The 25,819-nt window shown below is 41.9% G+C and overlaps 1 protein-coding gene across 2 annotated transcripts in view; it reads right to left on the minus strand.

Annotated features, from left to right (window-relative positions):
* Positions 1-23,269, minus strand: part of UBL5 (ubiquitin like 5) — a 353,814-nt gene extending 330,545 nt beyond the window's left edge. For both annotated transcript variants that reach the window (XM_044084696.1, XM_044084695.1), the window contains exon 1: positions 23,142-23,269. The gene's annotated coding sequence lies outside the window, so the exon portion shown is untranslated. The remainder of the gene's footprint in view (positions 1-23,141) is intronic.
* Between the last annotated feature and the right edge of the window lie 2,550 nt (positions 23,270-25,819).

Consider the following 25,819-nt stretch of genomic DNA (forward strand, 5'->3'; position numbering starts at 1 on the left):
TTCCCAAGGCAGAGTCCAGCAAACATCCCAGGAAAACTATTCTATGTGACATGATGAGAGAAGACTTCCTTAAAAGTCATTTGAAAACCCAGATTGAGTAGAAGTTCCTGAACAGTCACCTGAGAACCTTGACAGGCAAAAAAAAAGTCTGCAAAGGGAAGCCAATCATTCAGATATGGAAAAATGTAAATATGGTAAAACTAAGGATGTAAGGCAAATATAGCAAACCTTGAGAAAATCCTGAAATGCTTAGCAACAGGAATGTTACAACAGGCATCCTTTAAATCCAGCTTTACCATAAAAGATGGATAAGGAAATCAGGGATGCAAGATATTGAAGTGATAACATCTTAAACTTCAGAATCTTAAAATAAGGTTTAGGCAGATCAATCCAACACTGGCTTCTAGGATTCTTCTGGTTTAAGGAACTAGAAATATCCTTTAATAAACCTCTGCATAAGAGATTGACAGTTATGTTTTGCCATAACGTTCCATCTGTGTTGTAGATCTTTTGTTCATTCATTACAGATAGGACATTGGTTCCATCCTCAGAATGATACGTCCGTTTTCCAGCTAGCGCAAGCCAAATATTCTCAGCTAAGAACCTACCCACAATGCCCCTCTCCTAGATACTCCAGACTGAGTTTGCCCGCCCTAGACAGAAGATGTAGTAATAGGAAAAAAGGTAGGAGGCTCTGTCTGAGCAAATACCCTAACCAGGAGTTCTTAGTCCATCAGGAGTCCAGGAAGGGGAAAGGAAGGCGGGAAGTAATGAATGAACAAAAGATCTACAACACAGATGGAACGTTATGGTAAGACGTAACTTCTTTATCTGATGATGTAAATCTTTTGTTCATATATTACAGATAGGACAGAGTCCCCCAGCTACTTGCCCTAAGGAAAGATATTCCTGAACACCATAGAACCAAAACATGCTCGTCCCCTGGAGGCCAAATCCAATTTGAAATGAGATATGAAGGTATGAGGTCTTGCCCAAGTGGCTGCTGGGCATATATCATCCATAGAGGCTCTGGAATGAAAAGCTACAGAAATAGCCATAGATCTGGTAGAATGAGCCTTTACTCTGGAAGGTAAGGATAGCTTATTCTGTTGGTAGATAAAAGTAATGATGTTTCTAAGCCAAGAGGATAAAGTCACTTTGGAAACAGGTTTACCCAATCTGGGTCCTGCAAAGGCCACAAACAATTGGTTCGTTTTCCTGATTTAGTCCTGTGCAAATAACAAAAGCTGCTGGTGCACATCAAGAGTGTGCAAAAGGTACTCCCCTCTATTAGAATGCCTTGGGAAGAAAACCTGCAGGTCAACAGATTGGTTAATGGAAAAGCCAGAAATGACCTTAGGCAAGAAAGAAGGGTCAATACGAAGGGACACCCTATCTGTGCGCAAGAACAAGTAAGGACTCTTGAGAATCAAGGCCTGCAGCTCAGATATTCTTCTCGCTGAAGTGAGTGCTACTAGAAGTACGGCTTTCCATGATAAAAATTTCAAATCACATGAATCAAAGGGCTCGAAGGGAGAGCCTGTGAGAGACTGAAGCACCAGAGTCAAGTCCCAGAGTTCTATGGGAGGCTTGACCGGAAGTTTATAGGTTCATAGGTTGGTACTGGGCTATCTGCCCGAAGGCATATATTAGCCCAGCGTTGTCTTGTATTCACCGCCTTTAGTAGTTCCCTAGACCCTTGTACTAGCAGCTAGTACCCTTGGCCCTTATCTAGTAGTGCTGTTGGTGTGATCCCCGGTGTGAACTTCCTTTTACCCATCCACTCAAGGTTCCTCTTGAAGAGGAATAGTGAGGGGCTCTGTCTTATGTAGATCAGGACCCTGTTCCACAGTAAGGAAGTCTCTGCAAAGGGAATCTATCCCTCCAGCATGTTCTATTCATTGTTGTGTTGAGGTTTATATCCCTAGAGCGTGTAGCTCGAGTAGATTTGGTTTTGCTAAGATGGAGCATGTTCAACAATTCTGGGTTGGACATGGCTCTGTATGTTAGACAGAGATCACCTCTGAGAAAGCTGTATGCAACAAAGAACAGTCTTAGCTTTTTCAATCATGCTACATAGGGCAACTGTTTGAGGCCAGTAATCCTCTTGGTTAGGTACCTCTGTGGTTTTTCCAGCTGCTGGAGATGTCTAGCCAGGTACATTCCAATTGGTGCATTGTACTCAATAATGGGTCCAATGAGGGAAGAGTAGAGGGGCAACATTACATCCTTAGATCTTGATGCAAACCCTTTCGTGATCAGATGGGTCACATAGAAGGATTTTCTAACCACTTTGGCAACATGGTTATCAAAGGAAAGCTGACTATCTACTTGGGCCCCTAGAGCCCTTATTTCTTCTTCAGATTTCAGGGGATTACCTCCTATGTTGTAGTTTGCGGGTACTCTGTTTTTTCCAAAGGGGATTACTACGCATTTTTTTGCATTTAGCTTGAGACCATGGCTTCGACACCATGCATCAGTCTCATTTAGGCCCTTCTGGAGGATCTCTGTGTCGGCCGGAGACTCTATTATAGCGCCCAGTTTGTAGTCATCTGCAAACTTAAGTCAGCCACAGCCCTTCTGTGCTTGCCTGTACTTCTGAAAAGTATATGCCAAACAGGAGCGGCCCCAGGACAGAGCCCTGAGGCACACCACTCGTTACTGGTCTGGATACAGACATAGATCCCGCTACTCTTACTTTACACCAAAACCACTAGAGCAAGTGACTTAAACCTTATGCTGTGGAATAAAATCCTGGTCCATGTGAGGCAGAGCACGCTGGCTCTGTTCAAGAAATCTTGACCTGTGGAATCATCTCTGTGTCACTGCTGGACAGAGGCACAACTTATAAATGCCTTAGGGCAGATAGCCTAGTATAAACCTATGAACCTATGAACCTATGGGATCTGTCTGAGAGCCAGTTTGCGATCCATCTTGTGACGTAAAGGTTTATGCCCAGGCTGGTGAGCTGATCAATAATACCTGAATGGGGAATGGTGTCAAATGCTTTAGCAAGGTCAAGGTAAGCCATGTGTACCTCCTTTCCCTTATCTATAGCCTGAGTAACTGTCTCAAAGAAATCCACCAGGTTCAAGAGGCATGATCTGCCCTTGACGAAGCCGAACTGTGTGGGGTCCAGCGACTGGAGGTTCCCAATCTCTCCATTTAGGAGTTCCATAATGATTCGCTCCATAGCCTTACAGATCAGACTGGTCAGGCTTATTGGTCGGTAGTTCCCAGGGTCAGTTGTGGCCCCACCCTTGTGTAGCGGGACCACTGTTGCCGTGCACCATTCTATGGGCATATATCCTGTGGAGAGGCTGAGACTGAACAAGGTATTAAGATGCGGGGTTAATTCCTTTTGGAGATCGCGTATGACACAGCCTAGGACACCATCTGGTCCCATGGAGGCAGTGTTTTTAAGCTTTAGATAGAGCCTTGTTAACCAACATATCAGTAATAATTGGACTTACACAATCCCCTGGAATGGTAATAGGCCCTGTAGGTGGTGAGGGGGGGGGGGATTTGCACTGAACCTGTCAGCCAAGATGCTGGCAATGCCAGAAGGGTCAGTGTATTTTGTTTCATTTTGTACTAGTTCAGAACAGACCTGAGCATTGCCATTTAGATTTTTGATGTAGCCATAGAAGGCCTTATGGTCATCCTTGGCATCCTTGGCAACTTTCTTTTCAAAATTAACTTTAGTTGACTTGATGAGGGCCCTCAATTTCTTACTAATGCTGATCGGGGATGATTTTTCTACTTGAGATTTGGCCTTTTTTTGTACAAGTCTCTTCCTTTTATTGTAAAGTTTGCTTATGGCCGGGGTCCACCAGACTGGTTTATTCTTGCTTGAGGAAGGAGTCTTGGTTTAATTTGGGATAGCACGGTCCATGCAATCCTGTAGATGCATATAGAGTGCCTTGGTGTAGGATTCCGCATCCTGGATATCATTATCCTTCTGCAAGGGAATAGTGAAGCTTTCCACTTCGGATGCAAGTAGTTTGAAGTTTGCTTTGGAAAGGTTTTTGACTATGGTTTCTTTGACTGGGGGAGGTGGAGGGGTGAGGATGTCCAGGGTTATCAGTTCGTGGTCGGATCTGACCAAGGAGGGAGTGATAACGGGTGTGGTACAATGGGCGCCCATATTTGTGATGATTAAATCCAATATGTTGTCCCCTCTAGTGGGGGAACATACTAGTTGTTCAAGGGCATTTGAATTTATAAATTCTATGAATTGCTGAGCATAGGAGTTGGAACACTGGTAGTTCGCCCAGTCTATACCAGGATAGTTGAAATCACCCAAGATTATGGTGTTGGGTAGGACCTTTATATTTTCCAATGTCTCAAGGAATGCAGAGTGAGCATCTTGGGACATGGTGGGCGATCTACAACCGGCTATGACTTGAAATGTGGTTTTGCCTGCTGATAGTTGCACATGGATGATATCTGGGGCATCATGCTGCGTTACTAACCTGGACATATGGGTATCCTTGATGAATATGGATACACCTCCGCCCTTTGTACTGAGATCCGGTAACTCAGAGGCCGGAAGGTATGATATGAACTGTAACCTGGCAGTGCTGGGGTGCTCTCTTGAGCCTTGAGCCAGGTTTCCGTCACTGCACAAACATCAATTTTCACCATGCTGAGGAGAGCCTCGAGTGTGTGCATTTTGATGTTGAGACTTCTGGCGTTGAGTAGCATTACCCTTAGTTTTTGGTTACTTGTGCTGGTTACGGTGGTTGGTTTGTCCTTTGAGCCTTGCCTAAAAAAGGCACTATGGGGACGGCAAGAGCCTTGGCCAGTATTCAAAAACCGACGGGTGACAGGTGCAACCCATCTCTGGCAAAACAGCGAAGCTTGTCTATCATGTCATCCCAGGCAGACAGACACTGGATCCCCTTAGAATGACACCAGAAGCTTAGCCAATTGTTGAAATTGATCATTTTGTCTTTGTATTGTAGTATCATTCTAGGTGAAGGTAGTATGCTACTCAAGGTCAGGGTCATACGAGCTTGGGCTACATTATCAGAGAGCTCCTCAATGTCTCTTTTCATGTAGTCCAGGGAGGTACGTCTTAGATCATTTACACCAACATGTACAATGACAGCGTCATACTTGTACTTGTTCTGGAGTGACCTAAGTGCCTGTGTTATGTGGCGGATCAGAGCACCCGACAGGCAGCGGACAGTAACCTTCTCCTTGTTCAGCCTGGTGAGTGGAACATCCGTGTGCCTTACTATAGAGTGTCCTATTACTAGCATGTTAGGTATGGTGTTTTGCCTTAAGGGCTGTTGTGAGGCACACTGCTGAGGTGAATTATGTGTTTTCTGGCTTGTGTTTGGGGTGCAGGTTGCTTGCTTGTCTGCTTTGGAGGGCACCGGTTCTTTTTCAGATTGGTACCTAGTGCCTCCGAATATGTTTTTGTGTATTTATGCATATGCTTTGCCGGTGCCTGTTTTGTAGATTCATGTGTGACAGGTGGTGTGATGCAAGTGTGTCCCTTATCCTCTTGACTGTCTGTTACAGTCATGGGTTGAGAGCGCTTAGGTGTCCAGTCTGGCTTTGCATCTCTCACAAGTGTTTGTGTCTAGAGGTAAGAGGAGAGGGTTGTCTGTATACATGAGGCAGTTGTGACATTGCCTCAGGATGCCCAATTCCATCAGATGGACTGGAGAGTACACCTGAAGCTGACCTCTGGACATGCTTTGAAGAGTAAATTGAACTTAAGTCCTGCAGACGATCGAGGGTCTTATGCTATAATAGTGCTGTTTAGGAAATTTGGAGAATAATAGTTAGGACAAGCGCTGATTTCTGTTTTGCAAGTGCTGCAATAAGAGCAGCTGATCTGAAACACTTGAGTTGAGGCTTGCCTAGTTCCAAGGGAAAATTTACATCGCAGACTTTGTGGGGCAGGGAATAGTATACCCCCAGCTAACCGGCGCTGCCCGACGCTGCTCTGTGCGCAAGACCGCGCAAAAAGAGAGTTGCAGGGTTTTTCCTCTAGATAAGTGAGGAAAGTGAGTACAAGACCTGTTTTTCTCTAAGCAAGTGAGAAAAGTAAGTACAAAAACTGTTTTCCTCTAGGTAATGAGGAAGATAGAGTGCTATTGTAATTAGTAGCTTATTTAGTGCTTACAAGTTCTGAACAAGTGCTGAGCATGAACAAGCAAATTTAAGTGCTAAAACTAAGAATCTGTATCTGCAATAGATGAGTTACAGGACAGAAACAAGTGCAAACACAGGCTTTCAAATCAGAAAGTTGAGAGAGATGGAAGAGATTGCCCAAACGGCCAATAACTACAAATTCTGGGCCAGAACCACTTATGTGGTAGACAGGTTACCTAGTGCTTACCACTCCCACTGATAAGCTAGAAGGCTTCCCTCAAACACAGAAAGGCTTGGGGGACTCAGAAGCTTACATACAGTCCTGGATACAGAAAATCTGTATCTGGAACACTAGTTACAGGAACGGTAGGAAACAGGCTTACAGTTTTTTTTTTTTTTTTTTTTTAATTCACATGAAGTGCAAGCTATCACACTTGAGTATGCAGCAATATTAGACCAAACACAGTTTAAAAAATGCAATTAAATTAAAAAGGACTAAAAGCAAGTGCAGAAAGTTTATTAGGTAGAATGTGGTAAAGAGATGGGACAGGGGAAGTGTCCCAGATCAAATCTACAGTGGGGCGGACAATTGCAAAAGCCACCATATTTAAACTACAAACCAAAAACAAGCAGGGTGGGAGGGAGAAAACAGTTTCAACAGAGATCTAAGCAAAAACTAACAGTACAAACTTGAAAACCAAAAAAATATTCTCAGCTCTGTATATTTGCCGATCAGTCTCTCAGAACAGGGACACAACAGTTTCAACACAGATCTAAACAATAATTAAACTCTATAACCAAAAACATATATACTCAGCTCTGTATAATTGCAGATAATGTGTAAGGCAGTCTCTCAGAACACAGGTTCCAGCAGGTTTAACATGTAACACTCCCTTCAAAAAAGGTCTTGCATACACGTGACAATTGAAGAATTATCAAGACCATTATGAAAATTGGTGATAGCTGCTAAATTTACAGTGATCGTTGAAGCTGAGGCTCCTGCATGTAGAAGAGTAATCCAGTATTGTAGAATATTCCGAATAGGCATAGAGAAAGGGTCTAAGTTCTGGTCTTTGGCACAAATAGAGAACCTAGTCCATTTACTAGAATAAACCTTTATAGTGGAAGGTTTGTGTGAGGCCAGAAGAATTTCACGAACAGGAGATGGAATGTCAGGCAGCCTGGCAATCATTGGAAGTGGAGAAATCAAGCTGTGAGCTTGAGGCTGTGCAGGTTCGGATGAATCAGTCCCTGAGGATAGGATAATAGGTCCTGGAAATGATCCAGGATCCATGGGCTGTGAATCGGACGAGGCCATAGAAATGGGAACCAGACTTGATGTGGCCAGTAGGCAGCAATGAGGATTACTTTGCTTTTCAACCTCTGAGCTTTCTGGAGGAATTTTGGAATGAGGGGAAATGGTCCTATAGAAAGAATAAGAAAATAATATTTAGATATATGGGTCAACTTCTTTTGACCTAACTTTGATTTGCCTGACACTTCATTTGCCTGACAAGTATTATTAGCAAGAAAATGGAATATGCCCCCTTCCCCACTGCAGTGCGACCCTGGAGTTAGAATATATAGTTGGGGGGGGGGGGCACAGCCCTCCACAAGGGGGGGGGGTGAAGCCCCCCACTTCATCTCATATGATATTGTTAACTTTTGATGTAATATTGTTTAGTAACAGAAAAGTAAGTGGGGGGCTTTGCCCCCCACACCCCCCTAACTATATATTCTAACTCCAGGGTTGCATTGCAGTGGGGAAGGGGGCATATTCCATTTTCTTGCTAATAATACTTGTCAGGCAAATGAAATTTCAGTCATTTGGTCTCAGGCAAATGAGTGTCAGGCAAATGAAGTGTAGACCCAGATATATATATATATATATATATATATATATATATATATATATATATATATATATATATAGATATAGATATATATCAATAATAAAAATTGTTAAATATAAAGATAAAATAATAAAATACCAGTGATGTTAGTTAAGGAATACCACTAGTAAAAGGGAAAGGCCTGTCAAAGACAGGAGAGAGGGACAGTAACAAAAAGGTTTTTAAAAAAAATTTAATTACCAAGGAAAAGTGTAGGAAATAGGAGACAGTGAAAAAAGGCTAACGACTAAAAATTTAGAAAAAATAAATAGTCATAAAATCAACAATTTACTACTCAGCTTTGTGAGAGACGGCTAACACTAACTAGGAACGCGGAAAACGAGATCTGTAGTATCTAGGAGAGGGGCATTGTGGGTAGGTTCTTAGCTGAGAGTTTCTGGCTTGGGCAAGCTGGAAAACTGCCGTATCGGTTCAGAGGATGGAACCGAAGTCCTATCTGTAATGTATGAACAAAAGATTTACAACATCAGATCATGTTTTGCAGAATAGGTGGAAAGGGAGAAAGCTGGCTCCTTGGGCAAGAGGAAATCCTCCGAAAAGGAAGAAAGGACTTCCAGTGCCAAGATCACCCACACTAGACTTCCAGGCTATTGAATGACAAAAAGGAAGGTGTAGTCTCAGTGACACAGAAAGGTTGCCAGAGTGGGAAAGTGAATACGTACACAGTCATATTGACTGAGAGAACTACATCTGATTTTTGAAGACCTTTTCTTTCTATTTTGAACCTTCTTCAGTTGCTTTTTAATGTCCGGATTACTGGCTCTTTACTATTTAGCCTTCTGATTAATAAGATTCAACCTCAGTTTGTGTCACAAACAGGTAAAGTTATTCCCAATTCTCCCAAAAGACTTGGCCAATACTTTCTATGGATGATATCCATCATTAAAGGTGAACTACTAGTCCTACTGCACATTACAGAGTGGATAGCTTCAAATGAACACTATACGCATGCCATGATCCAGCATTATTATTTTCACCAACTTATACACTCGTCTATAAGATTACACACTATAGGAGTGACAGATATGTTTAAGGTGGAGGTGGGATTACATCTAGGATCAGCTATGATCTCTTTCTTATTTGCAATGGTGATGAACAGGCATTGTGATCTGTAGTGAGAGTAGAGAACAGGTTGAGAAGACCCTAGAGAGGTGTAGATATGCTCTAGAGAAGAGAGAAATGAAGGTTAGCAGGACTAAGACAGAATATATTATGTGTGTGAATGAGGTAGGATAGAGGAATGGTGAGGATGTAGGAAGTAGAGTTGGCAAAAGTGGAGGAATTTAAATACTTGGGATCAACAGTTTACAGTAATGGTGAGTGTGGAAGAAAGGTGAAGGAGAGTACAGGCAGGGCGGAGTGGGTGGACAAGAGTGTCAGGAATGATTTGTGACAGACTGGTACCAGTAATAATTAAAGGTAAGGTCTACAAGAGGGTAGTGAGACCAGCTATGTTATATGGGTTAGAGATGGTGGTATTGACAAAAACGCAAGCGAAAGAGCTGGAGGTGGCAGAGTTAAAGATGTTAAGATTTGCACTGGGTGTGACAGGGATGGATAGGATTAGGAAACAGTATATTAGAGGGTCAGCTCAGGTTGGACGGTTTGGAGACAAAGCCAGACAGGCAAGACTGCGTTGGTTTGGACATGTGCGGAGGAGGGATGCTGGGTATATTGGGAAAAGGATGCTAAGGATGGAGCTGCCAGGTAAGAGGAAAAGAGGAAGGCCCAAGATAAGGTTTATGGATGTAGAGAGAGAGAGGATATGCAGGTGGTTGGTGTGACACAGCAAGATGCATAGGACAGGAAGAAATTGTAACAAATGATGCGCTGTGGTGTCCCCTAATGGGAACAGCTGAAGGGATGACATACAAAAACGAATGAGTCAAATAAAACACACATATATATTACTTCTAACAGATACTACTACTGATACTACATTTGATGCACTCAGTGGATGTCTCCCAGTCTTGTTTCCTGGTTTCAGTTCAAAAAACAAATGATGTTGAGCCCTGTGCCTTGTCACTTTTCTACCTGCAGTCAAGCAAAGGAACAAGGGAAGGGACACCTTCACTCAATGGAATACTTCAACAGCACATGCGTATGTAACAGTATGGTTCCTCTTACAAAATAAATACAAGCCACTACCATAGATAATACAAAAAAAAAGACATTGTAATGGCACGACGACTTGAGAAAGTTGGGAATGGATTTTTCTATTACTAATACTGTCTACCCTCAAAAATAGGTAAAATCCAAGCCACTAGCAAATAACTCAGGCGATCAAGACTCCAGCAGCACCATACCTCTCAACCTCTTAGCACAGGAAATACTTAAATACAGGTCATTGTTTAGTGACTTTAATCCTTAGATCATCCCTCCTTAGATCATCCCAGTGATTTATCAAAAAACTGTTTTTATGCGGAAACATCTGGACATTCTGTGAAAATCTGTACAGTTGAGAAGTATGAGCAACACAATAAAAGACGTTCTTGTAGCAAAACCATCAAGGGAGAACATATGAAAATCTTATTAAAACTCAAGAAACTTTATAATCAGGTTAAGCCTAGCATTATTACAAGAAATGGTTCACTCAGAAAATGCATCAACATAATCAAAGGAAGTTCTTGAAAAGTGCCACCTGCCTGCTCAACCCCAAAACAGTCAGTCAATCTAACCTGGCACAGCAAGAAGACTTCAACTTGTCAATAAAGTCTGCCACTTATCAATATCTATTCATCCCCTCTACACCAATCTACTACATTAATTAACACTGCTCTCTGGAGTTTTCACCAGTCTCCAGAAATAGGTTCATAGGTAGGTACTAGGCTATCGGCCCTGGGGCCTATACAAGCCCAGCCAAAAAGGTACCCTGGCTTTTGCCACCCAAGAAAATTATTTTCCTGTGCCACTGTCGAGCAGAGCCACGAATTTCCTATTTCCCAGCCAATCATCAAGATTTTTCTTGAAGAGTGCTAATGAGGAGCTTTGTTTGATATAGATAGGTAGTTTATTCCAGAGTATGGGAAGTTTCTGGGACAAGAATCTATCCCTCCGGCATGTTCTGTTTATTGTGGTGACAAAGTTTAGGTCCCTCGAGCGTGTAGCTCGGAGGAATTGGAATTTCTTTAAGTGGAGCATGTCCAACAGCTCTGGGTTTGACATATCTTTGTATGTTAGGCATAGATCACCCCTGAGTAGGCGATATGCGACAGAGTAAAGCTGGAGTTTGAGACGGTCTGCATAGGGCATCTGTTTGAGGCCGGCAATCCTCTTTGTGTGGTATTTCTGCGGCCTTTCCAGTTGTTGTACATGTCTTGTGAGGTACACACCAAAAGGGGCATTGTACTCTATAATAGGTCTAATGAGTGATGAGCAGAGGAGAACAATGACCTCTTTTTTTCTGGATGAGAAACCTTTTGTGATGAGATGTGCCATGTAGAAGGATTTCCTGACTACTGTGACGATGTGATTATCAAAGGAGAGACTACTGTCCACCTGTGTCCCAAGGTCTCTTATCACACTTTCGGTGTTAACTATACTACCGCCTATGTTGTAGTTCATGGGTACAGAGTTTTTACCAAAGGGGATGACAATGCACTTTTTGGCATTGAGCTTAAGGCCATGGCTTTGACACCAGGCATCTGTCTCAGTAAGGCCCTTTTGTAGGATGTCCACATCGTTAGGAGTTTCGATTATGGCTCCTAATTTGCAGTCATCTGCGAACTTAATTAGCCAAAGACCTTCTGTGTTAGCCTACACTTCAGAGAAGTAGATACCAAACAGGAGAGGACCCAGGATTGAGCCCTGTGGTACTCCACTTGTCACTGGTCTGAAATTGGATTTGGAGTCTGCTACTTTCACAGTGTGGGTTCTGTCAGTGAGCCAGTTGGCAACCCATCTTGTGACATAAAGATTATACCTACTTTAGTGAGTTTATCTATAATTCCAGAGTGGGGGATGGTGTTGAAATCCTTGGCAAGATCTAGATAGGCTATGTGAACCACCTTACCCTTGTCTACGGCTTTGGTGACTGCTTCAAAGAAGTCTATCAGGTCTAGGAGACATGATCTGCCTTTTACAAACCCTAACTGGGTAGGGTCCAGAGTTTGGAGATTACCAATGTCTTTGTTTATAAGTTCCATGATGAGATGTTCCATGGCCTTGCAGACCAGGCTCATCAGGCTAATGGGGCGGTAGTTCCCGGGGTCCGTGGTGGCTCCCCCCTTGTGAAGTGGGATAACCGTCTCTGTGAACCATTCAGCAGGCACAAAGCCTGAGGTGAGGCTATGACTGAACATGGTACTTAGGTGGGGTGCCAGTTAGTTCTGTAGTTCGTGTAGAACACAGACTGGGATGTTGTCTGGTCCCATGGATGCCGTGTTCTTGGCTTTGGAGAGTGTCTTTTTTACCTGTGCAGCCGTGATTACAGGAACTTTGCATTCTTCCGGTCTAGAGATGGGCTCTTTAGGGGGTGAGAGGGGGGTAAAGTTAGCACTGAACATAATTGCCAGGATGTTAGCAATATCAGTTGGGTCTGTACATTTAGTGCCATTGTGCTGTAACTCAGAGCAGATCTGAGTGCTGCCATTGAGATTCTTGACATAGCTATAGAATGCTTTGTGGTTGTCTTTAGAATCAGTGGTGATTTTGTTTTCATAACTAGCTTTGGAGGATTTTATCAGGGATCGCAGCTTCTTACAGAGGCTGACCAGGGAGCTCCTCTACTCATGGGATTTTACTCTCTTTTGCAACAGTTTCTTCCTTCTGTTGTACAGTTTGTTTATGGCAGGGGACCACCAAATTGGCTTCCTTTTTTTGGAGGATAGCGTCGTGGTTCTGTTTGGGATAGCACAATCCATGCAGTCATGTAAGTGCTGATAAAGTGTAATTGTGTATAATTCAGTAGTCATAACTGTATTGTCCATCTGCATGGGTGTCGTGAAGTTCACCACTTCTTTCTTAAGAAGCATAAACTTGGCTTTGGAGAAATTTTTTACCATGGTTTCCTTAATGGGGGGTGGGGGCAGGATGTGGATATCTAGGGTAATTAGCTTATGATCGGATCGGACCAATGAGGCATTGACTTCAGGTGTGGAACACTGGTCACTCATGTTGGTAAGGACTAGATCTAGGATATTGTTGCCCCTGGTGTGGGTGTGGATATGTTGATTCAGGGCATTGGAGTTTATGAATTCCAGAAAGCGTTGAGTGAAGGAGTTGGTACATGAGTAGTTTTCCCAGTTAATGGTGGGGTAGTTGAAATCGCCCATTATTAGGGTGTTTGGTTGAACCCTAATATTTTCCAGTACAAGAAGAAAAGAGAAATAGGAATCCTGGGGCATGGTGGGTGATCTGTAGCAAGCTGCAATTTGGATTGCAGTTTTGCCCAGAGTTAGTTGCACTTGGATAACCTCGGCTGCATTATTCTGAGCAACTAGCCTGGAGGTGTGGATATCCTTAATGAATATGGACACACCTCCGCCTTTGGTGTTCCTGTCCAGGTTACATGGCCAAAAAGTGTGGTACGAGTTATAGCCTGGTAGTGCAGGGGTGCTCTCTGGAGCCTTGAAACAGGTCTCAGTCACTGCACAGATATCGATGTTCTCCATTTTAAGGAGTGCCTCGATTGAGTGCATTTTGAGATTTAGACTTCTTGCATTGAGTAGCATCACCCTCAGTTTTTGCTTGCCTGTTCCTGTTACGGTGGTGAATTTGTCATTTGAACCTTGCCTAAAAAAGACACTACAGGGGCGGCAAGAACCTTAGGCAGTATCCGGAATCCCAGGGGTGACAGGTACACGCCACCTCTGGCAAAGCATCGTGGTCTATAGAAAATGTCATCCCAGGCAGACAGATACTGGATCCCTTTATAGGTTCATAGATTAGTAGTAACCTAACTGCCCTTGTGAGCCATTTTAAGCCTATCCAGTTATCCCTTGTGAGACTTGAACCCTGCATCTTGTGTTTGTAAGGCAAACAACTTAACCATTAGGCCACCCCCCAACTTTAGAATGGCACCAGGCCAGAAGTTGCTTAAAAAAGCACTGTATTTGCTGCCAATATGCCATACACTCACAAAGACTTCCTGCCCTTTTTTCAGTATCATTAATAGATTACATAGCCTATGCCCTTACAACTGGAGGTGCCAGAGTCCTGCAGTAGAAGCTTGCTAGGGACACAACTCCAAGGTCAATGGATCAAAACTATTCCCTGCTATGCAGCGAAGGTAAACTTTTGACAGTCATAAGAAAGGATTAAGGCTATGAGCAACTTCTTATAGTATGTGATTTGATATCTTCATTTCCATTTGCTAACTGTATGACTGTGCAAGTCATTTAAACAGATCAAACTCAGGACTAGCCAGCCAAATATAAACTAGAAGCAGGCAAAAAGCAGACAAAACTGCCATCGATATTGCAGAATTATATGAATGAAATAAATATAGTATACCACAAAACTGATTTATATCTGGAGGATTTATTTAGTCAAGGTGTGAGAGATCACAAATTGCAGAAAATTGTGTGCTGATCATCCTATTGCTCCTAGTCCACAAGGATATCAATGAGCCACCATTTCTGACCTACTGCAAGGTGAATGGATCGAAAACTCAACCATTAGCTCTTTATATAGATAGAACAGTCAAAAATCTAAGTCAAGATATCCATATATTCTTAAGGACTCATGGGATTTATTAGGACAACTGAAACCAGATTTTTTTTCACCTAAATGGTATTTAGTTACCATAGATATCATTGACCTTTTTTCCTGTAGGCCACATGACACTAGTTTGAAATGGTTTAATGACGGCCCTTCATAGTTGTGAGTTTTTATCTAACAGAGATTACAGTTATTGTATCTCTTATGGAAACAATCCTGAAGAGTACTTTGAAGGAGAATATTTAAAACAAACCAGTGAGGTTGCTATGGGTGCTGCTTGTGCCCCTTTATTTGCTGACTTTGTCATGTGGTATTGGGAAAACAAATTTGTTTTTAAATTCCCATATCATCAACATCTTACCACCATGTTACATTTTAGATGATATAATTATTATCCGGAAAGGTGATCTTGAACAGTTGGTCAATTTTACAAACATATCAATTCGACTACCATTTTTTTTTTAATTCACTTATCTATATTCTCATACTAGCATTAACTATTTGAATATTTTATCAACCAAGGATTTTAATTTAGGTAAATTCAAATAAGACTATTTATAGAAAACCTACTTTTTCAAATTACTATTTACATTTTCATAGCAATCACCACTTAAGCAGAAAAAAAGTTTGGTTAAGGGCCATATGGTTAGACTGGCTTGAATCATCTCGGATGACAGTGATTTAATTAAGGAGCTGGAAGCCCTTTTTGACACGTTTTTTTGCAAAGGTCTACCAGGAAGAGATGCTTTTTAACATTAAGGATGATATTTTACATGATAGGCAACAGAAATTCAAACCTATTTTTGGGTATATGACTGCAGAATAACCATAGTAATCAAGACACTAAGGGGAGTAGGCCTAGTATATGAAACAGTATATGTACTAAATACGGTAGGGATAGTCAATACGTTTTGTCACTTATACACACAAGCACTGGAACATAATGCTTCATGATACATTTTTGTGTAAGAAATCAGGCATTAAACCTCTGTTTAGCTTTTCTAGATGTGCTAATATTAAGAAAAACTTGTGAAAGCCACAACTTCTACTAAGAGTCAAATTAAGTTATTAAAAACAGGCATTAGAAAATGTTGAGCCTGTGCATATTGCAGATAGTTTTCAAAGGAAAATCATTCCCTTCAAGAATGTATCAAATACAAGTTTAAATGCATTTCTTTATATGACTGTAGTAGCAAAGGAGCTACATATTTAAATCTTTTTGTACTTTGTGTTCCTGCTTTTATATAAGGAAGGCAGTGTACATTAAGAACAGAAATACAGGTACATTATTATATCAAAGCGAGTAAAGATTCTCATACCCTTTTCAGGCACAAATTAATTTGTAAAGCTAATAAAATATTTTTGGAACAAGTCATTCAAAACACCAGAGGTGGTCCCTAGGAATATACAGTAGAATATTGAGAGTTGTTATCGTAAATAAGGTTGAATGCAAGGCTTGAATGATACCGTCTCTTTAAATAGGATTTTAAAACTACTTCCTGCTAAATTATAATTTTACAGATTTATTACTATTTTCATATGTTAAACATATATTTTCAGGGATAAGAAACTATGAAATATTTATTAGTATAGTTTTTTAATTAGTTAATTCAATTATTGTTTTTAAATTTGGGAAACCTTTGGAAGCAGACTGTGACATGAACAGCCTAATATCTTGCAAGAGTTGTTTGCACTTCATCCTCAGTTCTGATGCAGCCCTTTTCAGACAGAAATGGCCAACTGTGATATTAAAGGTTACGTAAAATTTGGCTTTGGTGTGATGCATGGTTTTGCTAGCCTTTTGCTTGGTTCAAGTCACTTAACCAGACAATGCCCTGGGGCAACTGGAAAACTAAGCTGAGCTCATCAACGGTCTCCTGAACTACATAGTTAATAACTATCTAATAGCCTATAAAAAAGCCACAGTTACTATACTTCAGAAAAGCAAATTCTCATGCTCCTAAATTATTTTCAATATACAATAATATGATCACAGTTCTCAATAACAATAAAAAACGCATACACCCATCTTCTCCAGCACTCTTTTCCAAAAGTCTTGCCACCAACCAAAACAGTTTCTATCCCAGCCATGACACAGAAACTGTACTACTTGCTTTTGTGGAACTCCCAAGTATAAACCTTAACTGAGATGAAAGTAGTAGTGCACCACTTTCTTAATCTCTCTCATGCTTTTGGTAAAGGACCTCACAAACTCCTCTGCAAAGAAAAGACATGGAGTTTCTCAAAGATCTCACTGTGTTTCAAAGGGAGGTAATCTCCTTCACTTACACTGTGTAGAAAGATCTCCATCCACAACCCCCCCTCTTTTTTTTTTGCATATGGGGTCAAAGGCATCACTTCAACAGTGACAATTAGCTAGAGACAAGGTTCACACCACCAGGTGGCTACCCCTACTGCAGTTGTTCTATATCACACACACACACACACACACACATGTACACTCACACCTACGGGGCCAATTAAGAGTGACCAATCCACCTACTGCATGTCTTTGGAATGTGGGAGGAAACATAAGCACCCAGAGGAAATGCACAGAAACACAGGGAGGACATGCAAATTCTGCACAGAAGGCACCCCAGCAGAGAATCGAGACAGATAACCTGTTGTGATGAGGCAGCAATGACATCTGCTGTGCCACTGTACTGTCCTTACTGTGTTAAGAAAGATGATTTGGAATAATTAAATATTCTAAAAGTTGATAAAAATAAAGTTTGGTGGGGTTAGTAAAAGTGCTGCCGATATTTCAATGGCTACAGAGTTGGTAAAAAATTAAGCCAAACTGACTTTAGAAGAAGATATGGGAAGTGACACCAAGCACATGGGTGTGGTTCAATCTGACACTCAAAACAATGTTTACAATTCATGTCAACATCGCTCAAACCAGAATTATGCTGATTTCCACAAAAAATATTGAGATGCCAGATAATTCACATTTTCAAATATTACCCCGCAAAATACAGATAGACATACACAGACACAGTGTGCAACTCTGAAAAAAATTACTTATCACAGATTAAGACCTAGATCTATAGGTTACTAACTTGTTAGACAAAAACTTGAGAACTGTAAGCCCTCAAAGTGCCCCAATGAACAACATGGACACACCTGTACCAAAATGTCACATGCCTTGGGTATATAAACTGAACTGCAAGGTTTGCTTCACACAAGTCACTAGACACATTGGTACATCACAATTTAAGCCATACTTCTTTTCCCAGTAGGTGTGCAGCCAACGGTAATTCTTAGAGCATACAATCTGCTTAACTATCAGATCACCTAGTTAAGTACAGACTACTTTAATTTCTTCTCCAATTCCACCACCTCACCCACCAAACGTGGCCAGCAGCTAAACCACTAACTTACTTCCACCATTCCACTGGCCCTTGTTTTCAATTAAGGATTTCCCAATATTATTCTAGCATGTCCAAAGGTCAGTTGTCAATCTCCTCTCCGGTCCAGCTGGTGAATCTGGGAATCTTGATGCAATGTTATAACTGCCTCATGTACACAGACAACCCTCTCCTCCTCCCACATAACACAATTACTTGCGAGAGATGCAGCTATTTAGCCAAACTGGAGGCTGAGCTCTCTCAACTCAGGACTGGCAAGACCAGACAGGAGGAGAAGGCAACTACACACACCACAAAACCAGCCTCACATAATGCTACCACTCCACTGAATCAAACACATAAACACACAAAGACATACTCGGAGGCTCTGAGTAAAAATTTACCTAAACAGCAGAGGCCTCCAAAGCAGACACCCAAACAACTGCTACCTCAAGACACCCCACAAGCAACACATAAACCACAAAAGCAGTGTGCAAAGCAGTCACAGCCCTTAAGGCCAAATACAACACCAAACATACTTGTCATAGGTGACTCCATAGTCAGACACACTGACGTCCCACTCACCAGGCTGAACAAGGAGAGGGTCACAGTAAGCTGCCTATCGGGCGCTAGAATCCGCCACATAACACAAGCACATGGGTCACTCCACGGCAAGTACAAATATGACACAGTCATTGTCCATGCTGGTGTCAACGACCTGAGACGTACCTCCCTGGACTACATGAAAAGAGACATAGAGGAGCTCTCTGATTATGTAGCCCAGGCAGGTATGACTCTGACCCTGAGCAGTATCCTTCCTTCACCAAGAATGATGCCACAATATAGAGACAAGATGATCAGCTTTAACAATTGGCTTAATGTCTGGTGTCATTCAAAGGGGATCCAGTGTCTGTCTGCCTGGGATGACATGCTTGACAAGCCACGCTGCTTTGCAAGGGACGACTTGCACCTGTCACCCCTGGGATTCCGGATATTGGCTAAGGCTCTTGCCACCCCCATAGTGCCTTTTTTAGGCAAGGCTCAAATTCTAAACCTACCACCCTAGAAAACAAAAATGGGAAGAAACTGAGGGTAATGCTGCTCAATGCCAGAAGTCTAAATCTCAAAATGCACTCGAGGCCCTTCTCAGTATGGAGAACAGCGATGTCTGTGCTGTAACTGAAACCTGGTTCAAGGCTCCTGAAAGCACCCGGCACTATTAGGTTTTACCTCATATCATGCGTTCGGCCCCAAAACCCGGACCACACCACAAAAGGAGGGTGTATCCATATTCATAAAGGATACCCACACCTCCAGGTTGGTGGCATACCGCTCGGAAACCATCCAGGTGCAACTAACCACAGGCAAAACTGCTCTACAAATTGTAGCATGCTACAGGCCACCCTCTCAAACTCAGGAACCCCACACAGCCTTCCTGAAGACACTGGAGGGTATAAATGTATCTCCAAACACCATCATATTGGGTGACTTCAACTACTCGAATATAGACTGGGAACATTACTCAAGCCCTAAGTTTCTAGCCCAAAGGTTCCTGGAGTTCATAAATTCAAATGCCATGGAACAGCTAGTCACTGTTCCCACGAGAGGAGAAAATATACTAGATCTCATTGTCACAAACATGGGGACAAAATGCTCCACACCGGAAGTATATCCCTCATTTGTGAGATCTGATCATAAACTAATCTCACTGGAAATCCACATCCCGCCCCCACCCCAAACAAAAGACCACAGTGAAGAACTTCTCTAAAGCAAACTTCACACTACTCAAGACTGGTGTGGTATCCTTCAAGGCCCCTGAGCCAGTGGAAACCACAACCCAAGCTGCGGAAGCCCTTACAAATGCCTTCTATGAACACCTCCAGGACTGCATGGATCAGGCAATCCCAAATAAAACCAAGACTCTTTCCACAAAGGGCAAACGTCCAGTCTGGTGGACCCCAGCCATTAACAAACTTTACAATAAGAGGAGAAAGCTATTACATGATAGAACAATATCCATAAAGGGAAGTCACCCCTGATCATTATTAGTAAAAAACGAGCACTCATAAAATCAACTAAGGCCAATTTTGAGAGAAAAATTGCCATGGATTCAAATCATAAGGCCTTTTTCAGCTATGTTAGGAACCTGGGTGGAAACTCCCAGATATGCTCAGAATTAGTCCAAAATGATACAAAAATCACTGAACCCACAGACATTGCCAACATACTGGCAGACAGGTTCAGTGCAAACTTCACCCTCTCCCTAAAGGAGAGATAACTATCCCAGCCGAGTGTAGCCTCCCAGACATCTCAAACGCGCAGGTGAAAGCTGCTCTCTCTAAAGCTAAAAACACAGCATCAATGGGACCGGATGGTGTCCCCGGCTGTGTGCTACACGAGCTAAATGAGGAATTAAACCCGCACATAAGGCAGCTGTTTAATCTCAGCCTTACCACAGGATACGTGCCCAAGTGGCGTGCGGCAACTGTGGTCCCACTCCACAAAGGCGCCCCACGGACCCTGGTAATTACCCCCATAAGCTTAACAAGTCTAGTCTGCAAAGCTATGGAGAGGATCATAATGGAGCTCATAAACAAAGATATAGGGGACTTGCAGACATTGGACCCGACCCAGTTTGGCCGTCAAGGGAAGATCATGCCTTTGAACTTGGTCGACTTCTTCGAAACAGTCACCAAGGCCATTGATGAGGGAAAGGCAGTCCATACAGCCTACCTTGACCTTGCAAAGGCTTTCGACACAATACCCCACTCAGGCATTGTAGAAAAACTTACCAGCTTAAATGTAAACCCATATGTCACAAGATGGGTTGCAAACTGGCTTAAGGACAGAACCCACAGGGTTAGAGTTGCTGGCGCTATGTCAGACTCCAAGCCGGTCACAAGTGGTGTCCCACAGGGCTCGGTCCTTGGCCCCCTATTGTTCGGCATCTACTTCTCAGAGTACAGGCCAACATGGGAGGACTTTGGCTGACAAAGTTTGCTGACGACTGCAAACTGGGTGCCATAGTGGAAAGTGCATCGGACACGGATATCCTTCAGAAGGGACTCACGGAAACAGATAGCTGGTGCCAGAGCCATGGCCTGAAGTTAAACGCCAAACAATGTGTAGTCATACCCTTCGGGAAAAACAAGGTAACCCCAAGCTACCATATAGGTGGCAATCCACTAAGCACAGAAGAAGTTATCAGGGACCTGGGGACCCAGGTTGACAGTGGCCTTTCTTTTGACACTCACGTTGCTAAAGTGGTTAGAAAGACCTTCTACATTGCCCACCTGATCATGAAGGGATTCACATCCAGATCTAGTGAGGTCATTGTTCCCCTGTACTCTTCACTTATCAGACCAATGATCGAGTACAATGCCCCATTCGGGATGTATCTCACCCGACATCTGAGGAATTGGAGAGACCCCAAAAGTTCCTCACCAAAAGGATAAAGGGACTCCAAAATCTGTCATATGCTGCCAGATTGAAGAAACTCCAGCTCTATTCAGTCGCATACCGTCTGCTCAGAGGTGACATGTGCCTGACATACAAGGCCATGTCCAACCCGGAATTAATGGACATGCTCCACCTCAAAAAATCCAAATCCACCAAAACCACTAGAGCAAGCGACTTAAACCTTAGCACGGATATAAATAGGACGTGCTGGAGGGATAGATGTATCACTCAGAGACTCCCTATGCTGTGGAATAAAATCCTGGTCCATGTGAGGCAGAGCACCTCGCTGACTCTGTTCAAGAGAAATCTTGACCTGTGGATGGGAGATCGTAGGTTTACCCCGGGAATCATCTCTGTGTCACTGGCGGACAGAGGCACACCAAACTAATGGGCACAGTATTTTTTCATATAAGGGGTGGCGTAAGCCACAAAAATTTGGGCTAGGCTTATAAATGCCTTAGGGGAGATAGCCTAGTATAAACCTATGAACCTATTAATGTCTCATTCAGTGGTGTCTTTACTTGATAATTACAGCCATATCTTGCATTACTCTGGTACAATATCCACCTTCAGCTCTACTGCTTACAGCCATATCTTGCATTACTCTGGTACAATATCCACCTTCAGCTCTACTGCTTTCTAATAAATTACTCAGTCCTCTCACTTTGTTAAGAAAGCTTTGTGTCAAACAACAATCTCACTGGTTTGACTATTTAGTCAGGATCTCCTGGCTAGCCATAACTACACAAAATAGAAGGGCATATATGTTACTTCCATGTAACATAGGATAGCTCCTCACTAGAAGTAGGCAAACTGATGTTTGTCTTCCACAAACTAAAACGCGCAAGCAAGCTACACCACCATGCTATAAGCGACCGCTGCCAGACCCCCTAGTGTTTAACAGTACTTAGTGCCAATATATTGCAAGTATCAATCTGCAGTCTACTCGAGATTGCTATAATTACTGTCAATATCTTAATATCGTCTAAAGAAACTCCACTAATTTTACACTCATTTTTAAAAACTGGTATTTCATAGACTATACACGTCAGCAACATCGGAGTATTACTTCAAAATTATTCTGACACCACAGAACCACTCCAAGTAGTAACACAGATACTACAGTTTGTTTCTTTCGTACTTTCATATCCCCATTTAATAATTATCCATAATACAAAATCTCAGTACTACTTTTTACGTTCCCTTACTCCAAATCCTACCGACCTGCAATCTACCACCACCTGTCCCACTTTGCGAGGGACAGTCCCTCTTTGGGCAGTTGTGTCCTGCAAAGCAAATGTTTTAGATTTTAGGACAAAGTTATTTCCTATATTTTATGTAAGAGGTGCATATAACAGTTATTCTATATCTGAAACACCTAAATGTTATACAAAACAGAATAAGCAACTAAAATGCTACAAGTATAAGCTTTTATTTAGGCAAAAAAGTGAAGTTTTGTCCTTTGTACTGGCCATGGATATGTTTCGGCCTGCAAAATTTGACATTTGTACCAAAAATGTCCCACTTTGGGCATTTAAAAAGGTGGCAACCCTATCTACCACAATTTACCACCGACTCGTCTTGCTCTCTGAATAAAGATCCTAACTCCAAATTACTTTATGTACTACACCCCCCTAATACAACTTACCGTTTCCTCGTCAAAAACTAAACTTTTAGAACCTCGTTTATTCACCAGCAAATAAATTATAAACTATACGCTTAGAATATACCACTAACACTAAAGCCTTATAAACGTACAACGAACAACACAGCTCTGATTGGTTGGGCGAAAATAATACAGTAAAGAGGATTTTAAAACTTTCTTCGCAGTTTCCAGAGAGTGTTGGACTCTATGTGTAACATTTTATGCTTCTGTGATAAGCCTGTCGTACCTTTTTACTGGGATTCAGGCTTCGTACTAGAAGATTTTTTTTCATTTGAAATATTTGCAGCCATGACTGCTCTACATCACTTAACGAATCGTTCGTTGTCAATCAGAAACTATCATATCACGGTGCTTTGAAGAGAAGCGCTTGCGTATTTTTTTGTTCGTTGGTGAGGTAAAGGGTTATTGAGTTTATAGTATTTAATAGGTAGCTGTAATCCAAAACATGCCCTCGTATTTTAAGCAGTTTGATTAGCCAGACTTTATGGATGCTACGTATGCTGTCTGCAACGATATGCCAGAAAGCCGCAAGTGTTACAGCAAACCGACATACTTCAACTATTTTGTTTAAGAATTCTGGACAGAGGAAAATTAATTGGGGGGTACTTTTAAGTATTTTATCTATTTCTTAACCAGGTAAACTTATTGAGCACAATGTGCCTTTTCATGGTTAGCCAGAAAGTGGCTGAGTGACGTTCAACGGATATTTATTTATTTTACAATTGTTTACTGGGGAGGTCCGACTGGATAGATCTGACAGTTTTCAGCGGAGGCCCGGGGAGAAAGCTCCAGAAACAATTATTTATGAAATATTCGATATAGATATGGGATGATTCAAACCCTGACCTTTGACTACAGGAAACAATTTGACTGTTCACAGCCTTAACTGCTAGTAAAGTAGACCACGCTAATTCACTTGCAGAATAGCAGCTAGGCTGCCATTTGGCAGGAACATTTTCTGCAAGTCAGGGTATATGTCTGGAAATGAGGGTCTCTTGTCGGGAACTTCAGTTATAGTAAGTAATTGAAAGGTATTTGAATAATTCTCAGAGCGTATACATTCATTTTTAACATATTTACTATATATATATATAAAACACACGAAGAATTTAAACATAACGTACTGTTATACAATTTATTTATGTAACGTGTGTTTACCGGGAAAGTCTGACTGGGACAGAGCCTATTTTCAGTGGAGACCAACGGAGAAACGCTGTATTTGCATGTCATTGGAATATGGGAGGAAACCGGAGTACCTGGAAGAAACCCACGCGAGCGTAGGGAGGAAATTGCAGGCTCCGCACATAAGGCACTCCAGCCAAGACTTGAACTGGAGGACCTCTTTCTGTGAAGGCGAGAACGCTAACCGCTGCACCCAATTGTAGAAATACATTGAATTATGAAGATAATATTATACAATGAACACGCTGAGTCTAGTTATTTCAATAGCAGCATTTCAAGGTTATACCCAACCCCCTATAAGTCTTGGTATGATTTAGAGATTCTGATCACTTCTTTTTGGGTTTTGAACATAGGAACTTAGTTCAATTTCCAAATGTTTAATAACTTTTCTGGCATGTACTAAGAGAGCCCAAAACATGTTTTGCTGTTTGGCTTTCACAGATGCAGGAAGTGGAACATTTCATTAGTATTCATGATCTCGTTAAAGAACAATTATCAGACTGCAACTCCTAAAAAAACACTTCTCTTCCCAATATACATTTAATGTTTTACAGTCCATAAACGTGTAGCAAATCAGCTTTTATATCCTTACTGCATCTCCAATAAGCTGAAGAAGTCATTTTTATTAAACTTAAGAGATTTAATAGGAAGAAGCAAACCTTGTGTATATATTTCCACATAAAAACTTTCCAGTATAAACTTGAAGTTTGACTAGCTGATTTAAGTAACATTGTTTAATTCTTACCATCCTTTGAGTCACGCAATCCACTAGTATATCAAAAGTTTCAGAATTTTGCATCATCATTATTATTAATTTCATTATTTTATTTTTAATATTATTAATTATTATGGCTAACATGATTAATAATAATAAAAATAAGGAGGCCCCGTGGACTATGATGTTTTCAGATGACATTGTGATCTGTAGTGAGAGTAGGGACCAGGTTGAGGAGACCCTGGAAAGGTGGAGCTATAGAGGAGAGGAACGAAGGTCAGCAGGACTAAGGCAGAATATATGTGTGTGAATGAGAGGGAGGATAGAGGAATGGTGAGGATGCAGGGAGTAGAGGTGGCGAAGGTGGATGAGTTTAAGTACTTGGCATCAACAGTTCAGAGTAATGGTGAGCATGGAAGAGAGGTGAAGAAGAGAGTACAGGCAGGGTGGAATAGGTGGAGAAGAGGGTCAGGACTGATTTTTGACAGACCGGTTCCAGTAAGAGTGAAAGGGAAGGTCTACAAGAGGGTAGTGAGACCAACTATGTTGTATGGGTTGGAGACTGTGGCATTGACAAAAAGGCAGGAGTCAGAGCTGGAAGTGAAAGAGTTAAAGATTTGCACTGAGTGTGACAAGGATGGACAGGATTAGGAATCAGTATATTAGAGGGTCAGCTCAGGTTGGACGGTTTGGAGACAAAGTCAGAGAGGGAGATTGCGTTGGTTTGGACGTGTGCTGAGCAGGGATGCTGAGTATATTGGGA

Source organism: Protopterus annectens, chromosome 9.part0 (genome assembly GCF_019279795.1).
Source record: "Protopterus annectens isolate FY-2018-M chromosome 9.part0, PAN1.0, whole genome shotgun sequence".
In the NCBI taxonomy this organism is placed as follows: Eukaryota; Metazoa; Chordata; order Ceratodontiformes; family Protopteridae; genus Protopterus; species Protopterus annectens.